Below are 12,987 nucleotides of genomic sequence, written 5' to 3' on the forward strand. Positions count from 1 at the left end.
ATCTTTAAAAAAAAAAAAAAACTGGTCTCAAGATCTATCCCTGCAAAGGGGCCCAACTCTAGTGGATCAGAAGTGCAGCATTGTCAAAAATAACAGAACAATATACTATCAATTAGTGAAGATTAACAGCTGGGTGTAATAGCGGTAGAGGCCGTTCAGGGAAAAAGACAGTGAGAACCCAGCTAAAACTGCAGCCACCCCAGGATGATAGGGATCCTGGGTGCACATCCAAGGCTACTGAAGAGATGTCAGAGGCTTCACACTACAAGGAAAATAGATTTCATTGAATTTGTCCAGCCATAAACATCCATGATATTCATGATGTCAATGACAAAAAGTCTTAAGGTAGGAGTGAGAGATCATGGTCAATTTGCAGAAGTTATATTATCTTAAATTTCCAGTTTTAAACCATTATAAAACATACAAAGAAAATAGGAAAATGTAACTCATACAAAGGGAAAGAAAGTGAGACAACAAAAACTGCCATTGAGGGGACAGACATTGGATTTAGGAGACAAATACTGTAAAGCAGCTACTATAAATATGTTCAAAGAACTAAAGGAAACCATGCTTACAGAATTATAGGAAAGTATGAGGATAATGTCTCATCAAGTAGAGAATATGAAGAGTTAGAAATAATAATAATAATACCAAATGGAAATACTGGAGTTGAAAAGTTCAATAACTAAAATGAAAAAATTCATTAGATGGATTCAGCAGTACATTTGAGTTGGCAGAAGAAAGACTCAGCAAATTTAAAGATACATTCAAGGAGATTAAACACTCTGAGGAACAGAGAGAAAAAAGAATGAAGAAAAAAATGAACAGAATCTCAGAGAGATATGGGATACCATTAATCATATCAACACACAATAATGAGAGTACCTGAAGGAGAGGAGAGAAATAAAAAAGCAGGAAAAAAATACTCAAAGAGATAATTTCTTGAAAACTTCCCAAATTTGATTAAAACTATTAAACCACACATCCAATTAGCTCAACAAACTCCAAGTAGGATAAATGCAGAGATCCAGACACATCATAGTCAAAATGTTAAAATCAAAAGACAGGGATCCCTGGGTGGCGCAGCGGTTTACTGCCTGTCTTTGGCCCAGAGCGCGATCCTGGAGACCCGGGATCAAATCCCACGTCAGGCTCCCGGTGCATGGAGCCTGCTTCTCCCTCAGCCTGTGTCTCTGCCACCCTCTCTCTCTCTGTGTGTGCTTATCATAAATAAATAAAAATTTAAAAAAATAAAATAAAATCAAAAGACCAAACGGAAATCTTGAAAACATCAAGAAAAGAACTACACCATATACAAGGAAATCCCAGTAAGTTTAACAATTAACTTCTCATCAGAAAGATTAAAGGCTGAGGGGTTGCCTGGCTGGCTCAGTCAGTGGAGCATGCAACTCTTAATCTCAGGGTCCTGAGTTCAAGTCCACATCGGGCATGGAGCCTACTATAAGAAAAAAAAAAAAGTAAAGGCCAGTGGCAGTAAGATGACGTATACAAAGTGCTGAAAGAAAAGTAAAACAAGGGGTGCCTGGGTGGCTCAATCAGTTAAGCATCTGCCTTCAGCTCACGTCGTGATCCCAGGGCCCTGGGATCAAGCCCCACATCAGGCTCCAGGGAGTCTGCTTCTCCTTCTCCTTCTGCCTGCCTCTCCACTTGCTTGTGCTCTCACTGTCAAATAAATAAAAATAAAATCTTAAAAGGAAAAAAAAAAGTGGGATGCCTGGATGGTTCAGCAGTTAAGCTCTGCTTTCGGCTCAAGGCATGATCCTGGAGTCCCAGGATCAAGTCCCATGTGGGGCTCCCTGCATGGAGCCTGCTTCTCCCTCTGCCTATGCCTCTGCCTCTCTCTCTCTCTCCCTCTGTGTGTGTGTGTGTGTGTCATGAATAAATAAATGAAATCTTAAAAAAAAAAAAAAAGCAAGACAAGAGGCATGGGGTAGCACAGTCCACTAAACAGCAACTCTTGGTTTTTGGCTCAGGTTGTGATCTCATGGGTCATGGGATCAAGCCCCACATTGGGCTTTATACTCAACAGAGAGTCTGCTTAGGATTCTCTCTCTCTCCTTCTGTCCATCCTCCTATTTGCATGTGCTTTCTCTCTCAAATAAATAAATAAATCTTTTTATTAAGTGAAGCAAAATTCTTATACCCAGCAAAACTATCTTTCAAAAGTGAAGCTGAAATAAAGCCATTCCTAGACAAACAAGATCTGAGAAATGTTGCTAGCACAGCTACCTTATTTTTAAATGTTATACCAAAGGATGCTCTTCAGGCTGAAAACAATAATTCAAATCCATACACAACAAAAACAGAGTTCCAGTAAAGGTCAGTATGTAGGTAATTATAAAAAATAAAGTAATTGTGTATTTATACTCCTTTAATCTAAATTATGTATAAAGCAATTGCAGTAAAGGTTCTCATGTAGGTAATTATAAAAGATAATATAATTGCACATTTCTTTTTCCTTCCAACTCGTTTAAAAAGCAATGGCAGAATAAATAAATAAATAAATAGATAAATAAATAAATAAATAAATAAATAAATAAATAAATAAATAAATGAAAGCAATGACAGGATCCCTGGGTGACTCAGCTATTTAGTGCCTGCCTTCGGGCCAGGGTGTGATTCTTGAGTCCTGGGATCAAATCCCGCATCCGGCTCCCTTCATGGAGCCTGTTTTCCCTCTGCCTGTGTCTCTGCCTCTCTCTCTGTGTGTCTCTCATGAATAAATAATTTTTTTTTTATGATAGTCACAGAGAGAGAGAGAGAGAGAGAGAGAGGCAGAGACATAGGCAGAGGGAGAAGCAGGCTCCATGCACTGGGAGCCCGACGTGGGATTCGATCCTGGGTCTCCAGGATCGCGCCCTGGGCCAAAGGCAGGCGCTAAACCGCTGCGCCACCCAGGGATCCCTAAATATTTTTTTTTTAAAGACATGGAAGAACCTTCAATACATATTACTAAGTTTAAAAATGCCAACCTCAGAAGCCTAAATACTCTATGATTCCAACTGTATGACATTCTGGAAAGGCAAAAATATGGAGAATATAAAAATATCAGGGGTTGCTGTGTGTTAGGAGAGAGAGAGGGATAGGTGGAACACAGGAGGATTTTTAGGGCAGTCAAAATACTCTGCATGATACTATAATGATGGATGCATGTCATTATACATTTGTCCAAACCTACGGGATATATACCACCAAGACTGTACCTTAGGGTAAATGTGGACTTTGGGTGATTCTGATGTATCAATATAGGTTCATCCTATGCTAACTAAAAAATGTGCCACTCCAGTAAGTGATGTTGATAATGAGGGAGTCTATGCATTTCTGGGAACAGAGTATATGGAATATCTCTGTACTATCCTCTCAATTTTGAGAACTTAAAACTGCTATTAAAATTGTCTTTTAAAAAACACAATTGCAGGGGTGCTTGGCTGGTTCAGTTGGTAGAACATGCAACTCTTGATCTCATGTTGTGAGTTCAAACACCGAGCTGGGCACAGAGATTATGTTAACACACACACACACACACACACACACACACACACACACACTGCATATAATTATAATTCTATTATTGGGCTTTTAACACATAGAAATATATTTGACAATAACAACCCAAAGGAGGTGGGTGGGAACAAAGCTGTATTAAAGTATCAGACATCAGATAACCTGAATTCTCAGAAATGACAAACTTTATAAATATATACATTCTCTTCCTTCTACTCTTTCTTTAGAAGACATAAAATTAGGGATGTCTGGGTGACTCAATTGGTTAAATATCAGACTCTTGACTTCAGCTCAGGTCATGATCCCAGGGTCCTGGAATGTTAAGCATGGAGCCTGCTTGAGACTCTCTCTCTCCCTTCTTCTACTGCTCCCCATCCCCCAACTCATGTTCTCTTTCAATAAAGACATAAAATTACGTGAAGTAATAATTATAATGAAGTGTTGTTGGATTTGTAACATATGTAGATAGAACTAATGTATAACAGTAGTAGCACTAAAAAGAGAAGGGAATAAAAAGAAATAGAAGTATAGTTTCTATATCTCACTGGAGTTAAATTAGTAAAAATCTGAAGTAGATCCTCATAAACTAAGATAGTATAAGCCCTAGAGGAACCACTAAGAAAATAACTAAAAAATAATAATAATAAATTAAAATAAAAGGGGTTAAATGTTACACATAAAAAATCACTTAATACAAGAAATTTTCTTTAAAAATCAGAACCTCAGATTTCAAATATATAGTCACTGAAAAGAATTTAATAGATGAATTAAGCAAAAAATTAGATACAACTGAAGAAAGCTATATGACATTCTGGAAGATCTGAACAACTGCAGAAAGCTAGTAAATTTAATAATAAATCTGAAGAAATTATCTAGAATGCAGTAGAGAGCTAGAAAGTAGAACATATAAAAGAGAGATCAAAAGACATGGTGAGGGATCCCTGGGTAGCGCAGCGGTTTGGCGCCTGCCTTTGGCCCAGGGCGCGATCCTGGAGACCCGGGATCGAATCCCACGTCGGGCTCCCAGTGCATGCAGCCTGCTTCTCCCTCTGCCTGTGTCTCTGCCTCTCTCTCTCTCTCTCTCTCTGTGACTATCATAAATAAATTTAAATTTTTTTAAAAAAAAAAAGACATGGTGAATGGATTGGGAAAATCCACATATGCCTAAAGAAGTTCCAGAAGGAGAAACTAGAAATGATGGGAGAAAGACAATAAAGAAATTTTAGGGATCCCGGGTTGCTCAGTGGTTTAGCACCTGCTTTTGGCCCAGGGCATGATCCTGGAGTCCTGGGACCGAGTCCCATATCAGGCTCCCTCCCAGCCTGCTTCTCCCTCTGCCTGTGTCTCTGCCTCTTTCTCTCTGTCTCTCATGAATAAATTAAAAATCTTAGAAAGAAGAAAAGGAAGAAAGAAAGGAAGAAAGGAAGAAAAAAAAGAAAAAGAAAGAAAGAAAGAAAGAAAGAAAAGAAAGAAAAAAAAGAAAAGAAAAGAAGAAAAGAAAAGAAAAGAGAAGAAAAGAAAAAAGAAAAGAAAAGAAAAGAAAAGAAAAGAGCTAGGGGCATCTGGGTGGCTCAGTTGGTTGGGTGTCTGACTCTTGTTTTCAACTCAGGTCATGATCTCTCGGTCATGGAATTGAGCTCTGCAACTGGTGGGGAGTCTGCTTGAGATTCTCCCCCTGCCACTCCCCCGACTCGTGCTTGCTTGCTCTCTCTCTAAAACAAATAAATAAGACCTTTTAAAAATACAGCTAAATATATTAGTAAGCACAATAAATGTCCCATTAAATAACAGATTTTTTTTTTAATTTCCAGCTATATGCTTTTTATAAGGAATAGCCCTAAAACATAAAGACAAAAATTGAAAGTAAAAGATTGATGCAGTATCTATCTGGGTGGTTCAGTTGGTTAAACTTCTGCCTTGGGCTCAGATCATGATCTCAGGGTCCTGGGATGGAGCCCTATGTTGGTCTCCTTGCTCAGCAGAGTCTGCTTTTCCCTCTCCCTCTGCCCCTCCATCCCCACCTTGCTCATTCTCTTTCTCTCTCAAGTAAATAAAATCCTTTAAAAAAGGTAAAAGGCTGGGAATATATATATATGTGCTTTTAGTACATTTATGTAAATAAACCAGGTAAATATTAACTAAAAGAAAGCTTTTGGCTTTATTATTAAAAATAAAATGCGGGGGCAGCCCGGGTGGCTCAGCAGTTTAGCACCGCATTCAGTCCAGGGCATGATCCTGGAGACCTGGGATCGAGTCCCGTGTCGGGCTCCCTGCATGGAGCCTGCTTCTCCCTCTGCCCGTGTCTCTGCCTCTCTCTTTCTCTCTCTCTCTCTCTGTGCCTCTCATGAACAAATAAGTAAAATCTAAAAAAAACAGGAAGATAATCAACCACTCCCCATACATTTGGAATATTTTATTATTTTTTAAAACAGGTATTTAGGAGGTTTTGTTTATTTTTAGAGATTTTATTTACTTATTTGAGAGAGAGCACAAACAGTGGGGAGAGGCAGAGGGAGAGGGAGAAGCAGATTCCCCACTGAGCAGGGAGCCTGACACACAGGGCTCCATCCCAGGACCCTGAGATCATGACTTGAGCCAAAGGCAGATGCTTCAGTGACTGAGCCACCCATGTGCCCCCATTTGGAATATTTTAAAACATACTTCCCAATAACTCATGTAAAAATAGAAAATATTTAGAACTAAATGATTATGAAAATACTGTCAAAATGAATGTGCTACAGCCAAAGACTTAGAGCAAAAATTTATAGCCTTAAGTGTTTGTTACAAAAGCAGGAAGATTAAAAATTAGTAAGCTAAGCATCCAAGTAAGTGGGAGAAAGAACAGAATAAATGCAACAAAAACATAAAGAAAATATTAAAAACAAATAATTAATATTGACATTTACATACACAAATATCTGGCATGATATATTAAGGAAAAGGGGAGAGAGTATAAATAAAACAATATTAGGAATGAAAAAGGAGACCTAAGTATAGAAATAATGGAGATTTTTAATAAGAATATTATGAACAATGCTATAACAATGTATTTGAAGACTTAGAGAAAAGTCATAAATGCCCTAGAAAAATATGACCTTCCTAAACTGTCAGAGGTGGCAAAATCTGAGTATATGTTTAATTATTAAAGAAAATGAATCAGTAATTAAAAGCATTCCCCCACAAAATTTCCCAGGTCCAGATAATTATCTGTGTGTTCCACCAATACTCAAGAAACTGGTAATCCTATTCTAAACAAGCTGCTACAAAAAATAAGAAAAGATAGAATGGACCACCATTCATTTTATGAGGCTACTGTAATCAGTATCAAAACTGAACAAAGACAGTAGGAAACAGTTATAAAGACCAATCTCATTTATGAAAATAGAGAGCTCCTGAACAAACGCTTGCTAATAGCAGACAGCAACATGCTACATAACCAATTAGGTTTGATCACGAGAATGCAAAGAAGATGAAAAGATGAAAACAAAATGTATTACCATAACTTACCACATTAACAGATTAAAGGAGAAAAGCATTTATAATCAATTCAGTAAACAACTTCCAATATTTATTTTTTTTATATTTATTAATTTAAACAAAAATTTAGCAAAACGGAATCTTCAGTAAATAGTAATATGGCAACAAAGACAGGGTAGATGCTAAATAATCTCATTTCCTTTTTCTAGGCACAAAGGAAGATAACATTTCCCATCCTCTTTGTAGTTGCATTGGAACCATGTGCCTGGCCAATGGATGTGGACAGAAGTGATGTGTACCACTTCCCACTCTGGCCATAAATCCCTTCACAGTCATCCATCCATTCTCTTTCCCTCTTCCACAGAGACCTTGCAAATCATATGTTGAAGACTACAGCATCAAAATGGAAGGTGCCTGGTTCCCTGAGTCACTACTTGGAGGAGAAAGGCCAAGAATAGCCACCCAACCCACATCAGACTATGAAATGAGATATTATTTGTAATTGTTTAAGATATTATTTGTAAGTAACTTCTACACCCAACATGAGGCTCGAACTCACAACCCCGAGATCAAAAGTCATATGCTCTACTGACTAAGCCAGCCAGAAATCCCAACATTAATTTAGTTAAACCATATTATAATATAGTTTCATATATTTCATATATGTATTTCTTTTTTTAGAAACCATAGTGGAAATGATACATGATGGATCATTATAGGCATGGCTTATGCAAGAAGATCCAAATTCAGTAGGACCCATGTCAAATATATATAGCATTAACTATATGAAAAGATTTGTGAATGAATGTGCATTTATGTGTTGAGTTTAAAATCTTTAAGGATATAAAGTACCACTTTTTTACAATTACTAATTTTTCCATTTAATGGACCATAAATTTCATCTGATTTTACTATGTTCAGAGTTCTAGCTTGACTGAAAATATACCTTTGACCTCTTAACATTCAACACATGCTTCTATATATCTTTACCATGCTTTATTGCAATTGTTAAACTGAATATTAGTTCCTGTATTCTAAGTGCCTTGAAACATAGTCCTTTCTGCAAACTTTAGTAGAGTTTCCAGTCTAGGAGGAAAAGTAGACATTAAATAAGTAATTTGAGTGAGATTATTGAGTTATCTGAGCAAATAGTTTGTGATGCTGTATGATCATACAGCAAGGAGGCATAAAGTACCATTTTTTAAAGATTTTATTTGTTCATGAGAGACACACACAGAGAAAGAGAGAGAGGCAGAGACACAGGCAGAAGGAGAAGCAGGCTCCCCACAGGGAGCCCGATATGGGACTCAATCCCCAGTCCAGGGATCACACCCTGAGCTGAAGTCAGATGCTCAACCGCTGAGCCATCCAGGCATCCTAGCATACAGTACAATTTAAAGGTTAAAATTTATCCATTGTTCCATTGGTTTTACACTTTTTAAAGAAATTGAGGTGTGATTTACATATAACATATTTTTTTTAATTGAGGTATAATTAGGGTACCTGGCTGGCTCAGTTGGTGGAGTATGCAACTCTTGATCTCAAGGTTGTATGTTCAAGCCCCACATTGGATGTGGAGAGTACTTTAAAAAAAATAATCTTTTTTTTTAAATGAGGGATAATTTACATATAACATTATATTAGCTTGAGGTGTACAACATGATTTGGTATTTGTATATATCACAAAATGATCACCACAATAAGTCTAGTTAACATCCATCTCCATAGTTAACAAAACATTTGTCTTGTAAAGAACTTTTAAGTACTCTTAGCAATTTTCAAATATGTAATACAGTATTTTTTTAATTTATTTTTAGAAAGAAAGAGCATGAGCAGGGGTGGGGGCAGAAGGAGAGGGAGAAAATCCTAAGCAGACACCACACTGAACACAGAGCCCAATGTGGGATTCGATCTCACGACCTTGAGATTAATTTTTTCTAAGATTTTCCTTATTTGACAGAGAGAACCAGAGAGCACAAGTGGGGGCAACAGCAGAAGGAGGGGGGAGAAGCAGGTTCCCTGCTGAGCAGGGGGCACGATGTGGGGCTCCATCCCAGGACTCCCATCATGGGATCATGACTTGAGCCCTAGGCAGATGTTTAATGACTGAGCCACCCAGGTGCCCCACAACCCTTAGATTATGACCAGAGCCGGAACAAAGAGTGGGCCACCCAACCAACTGCATCAACCAGGTGCCCTTTAATACAGTATTAAATACAGGCACCATGTTGTACATTACATCCCCACAACTTACTAATTTTATAACTAGAATCTTGTACCTCTTGGCCTCTTCACCCATTTTGTCCACCCCAACCCCCATCTGACAACCACCAATCTGTGAGCCCCAGAGTGGTTTTTTTTTTCCGTTTTTGTTTAGACTCCACATATAAGTGAGATCATACAGTATTTATCTTTCAATAACTCATTTCACTTAGCATCATGCCCTCAAGGCCCATCCATGTTGCTGTAAATCCAAGATTTCCTTCTTTTTAATAGCTGAATATTCCATTGTATATATGTATACATTATATGTGTATATATAAACATACACATTTTATCGATTCATCCATTGTTCCGTTGGTTTGTATCCTTCTGCCAACAGAACACTGTCTTAACAAGTTTATAAAAATGTTTTGAGTTGGATAGGGTCCAAGTCCAGTGTCAAAACAGTGAGTTCCTTCAAGACCAGGGCAGTTTCTCACTTCTTATCTTTGGGCTTAGTGGGTAGGTGCTCAACAATCATTTTCTAAGAAAATAAATGAAGTTACAAGAGGAAGACAAGAAGATGAGAAGAGACACGCCCCTCCCCTCTCCAAAGAGAGGTCCACAGAAATGCTAAGGCCGATCTGGTAGGAGTGTATGCCAGAATGCTCAAATCAGAGTGGGAGGAGGTGGGGAGAGTTTCAAGCTAGACCCCTCTTCTAAACCTCCCAAAAAATAGAAAATGACAGAAGGCTTTTGGAACCAAGAGCTAGAGGAACCTGGAAGCAAAAGCTAAAGCTGTCAGCTTCCCAGCAGTTCACACCCTGAGACAATCCTCCCACCTCCACCCCCTGAAGCTGCCAAAAGCCCCAGGCAGAGAAACAGGCGTCCTAAGATGGCCCCAGCCTCAGCAGCACCATGCAGCACTGGGGAAGTGACAGTGACTGGGGGGGGGGGGGGGGGGGGGGACTATTATAGCTGAGATATTTTAAAATTCCACCCTCAAGGCAGCATCCGGTTGCTATGGCAACCCTAGCTCTGCTGGGAGTCCTGATTACCAACTTGCTAGATGCACCTGCTTCTGGCAGCCTAGAGGTGTCCTCAGGAGGCCAGGAGCTGCTGCCACCAAAGGGAACACAAAGAAGTGCCCCTATGTTCTGGCTCCTAGGTGATGACTGAGGAGACCCAAGGTAATTCTCTGTTCAATGTGAACACCCCATGGAATAGTTCTGTACCATGCTAATAATTTTATTAAAAACATGGGCCTACTTGCTGTTCAGATTGACTTAGAAAGTCCTTTTTGTGTTCACTTGGCTCTATGAAAACACAAAAAGGCAACATTTTCATTCAGTTTGGGACTGAGCAAATGAAGCAGTTGGTTGTGAGTTCTGGTTCCACAGTCTAGACAACGCTCCTAAAGGACAAGACGCACTGGAGCTGAGCGGCTGGCCCTGCCCTCTGACATACATGTGTTTAGATACCGTTGCATGCCCTTGCTCTTCAGCACCCAGTCTGGAATAGCTTGTGGTATCTTTAGGACACCCAAACACAAGAGGGAAATGGCCACAGAGCCAGAATGACAGGCAACCAAAGGGAAAAGCCAGAGACAGGCACAGAGATGTTGGCACTCTGTTATCTTAATGTGCAGTGATCTTGACTCTGGCAAGATTCCTCCCCACATAGTCATAAGTGGCTTTATTTTCCAACTCATTTCTGCACTCACCTGTCATTCCATTTGGTAAGCTTGACCTATTTGGCCCAAGGAGAACTCACATGGGCTGTACATACAACAGTAGCTGCTCTAGGATAAAAAGCAGTGCTTTTTACCTTCCTGGAAAAGGGCAGCGTGCTAAGGGTGGAGAAGAGTATGGTGCATGTCTCAGGGAAACCACTGGGCTTAGTCAGGAGACTGAACTGCAAACTCAGCCCTTCCACTTGTTAACTGACTTTGGACACATCCTCAGTGAAGGGTGAACTCTATGAGGGCAGGTATCATTGCCAGTGACTGGTCACTGCTATGGCACCCAGCAGATCTTCCATAAATATTTTGGAAATGAAAGAATGAATAGTCTCTGCCTCAGTGCCTTCATTTATAAAAATGAGATAAGAATTCTCCATTAGAGGCTTTGGGAAGCTCCAACAAAGAAGGATGAATGACATCTAACTTAAAATGCTTTGGAAAAGGTTAAGTGATGCACAAATGTAAGCTAGCAGGACTGTTACCCAGCCCAGCAGCTCAGATGACTGTTAGACAAGGTGCTTCGGAGGCCAGGGCTTACCCATTTCCTCAAAGCACTTGGCAGAAATACAGTTAAATGCCTTCTAAGGTCTCAAGTGCTAGAGTTGTACTACTAGTTGCCTATCCACCATCCATTCTTCCTTATAAACAGACCCTGATTGTTTTTGAGCAATACTGCATCCTGTCCCTGCCTCCTTGTAGCTACTGCCACCTGTCTGATCCACCTGTAGTCAATCAGACAGAACCAAAGTCTGGAAAAGTTCTTTTAAAGGAATCCAGCTCAAAGTGCCTGGGTGGCTTGGTCAGTTAAGCATCTGGCTTTGGCTCAGGTCATGATCCCAGGGTCCTGGGATTAAGCCCCATGTCAGGCTCCCTGTTCAGTGGGGAGTCTGCTTCTCTCTCTCCCTCTCCCCCAGACTCCCACAACTCTGTGCTGTGTCCCTCAAATAAATACATTTTAAAAAAATAAATAAATGAAGGAATTCAGCTCCACTTGCTTTGTCTTCACGTTGTCCTCCTTCCTCCTTGGAATGTGGATGAGAGGCAAAGGGTGTAATGATGTCATCTTGCAACTAGACACACACAGTAAGGATGGTAGGCCAAGCACTTGGCTCCTTGATGACAGCCTTGAGCTGTTTCCCCAACCTGAAATGCCTTCTCTGAACTTCCTATTGGTTAGAAAAATAACCACCTATTTATTCAAGCCACTGTAATTAGATTTCTTTAACAAGCTGCTGAACAAAATCTTAAATGATACAGTACTGTACTTAAAATAGCTCTTTTATGAAGTACACATTGCCAGTACCAATTTTACAGATGAGAAAATGGAAGCTTGGAGAAGTGAAGGAAATTACCCAAGGCCACATAGCTGGTGAGTGACAGCTAGGATTTGATTCTAGGTCTGCCTGACTCCAAGACCCATAGTCTTTCCACTTTTGCCATAATGTCCAAGGGAAAAGAAAAAAAAATCATGTTTGTTTCAAGGACACTATGGGAGGGCTTCAGGGGGTCTGAGAACCTACTAAGTGCCAGGCATATGGGGGACACATGAGTGAATCAACACGGACAAAGTCCATGGAGCTTGTATTTTAATAGAAGATACAGAATAAAAAAGTAAATATAGACCATGAGGTGATAAGGACTATAGAAAAAATTAAGCAGTTAAGAGGGATAGAGTACTACTTGTTATAGGAAGTTGAGGGAGTCTCTTTGAGATGACGTATACATGAGACATTTAAGAAGTGATGAGGGGGGCACCTGGGTAGCTCAGGTCATGATCCCAGAATCCTGGAATCGAGTCCCACATCAGGCTCCTTGAGTGGACCCTGCTTCTCTCTCTGCCTATGTCTCTGCCTCTATGTCTCTTAAGAATAAATAAATAAAATCTTAAAAAAAAAAAAAAAGTAATGTGGGGAGGGGCAAAGGAAAGGAGTGAACCATGATGTGGACAGTGAAAGTAGGGTAGAAGGAACTGCAAGTCCAGAGGTCCTGGGACAAGAATGGGTATGCCGGACTGGCAAGGGAGCCAGGGGGGCTGGTACGAC

Source organism: Vulpes vulpes, chromosome 8, assembly GCF_048418805.1.
Source record: "Vulpes vulpes isolate BD-2025 chromosome 8, VulVul3, whole genome shotgun sequence".
Taxonomy (NCBI): Eukaryota; Metazoa; Chordata; class Mammalia; order Carnivora; family Canidae; genus Vulpes; species Vulpes vulpes.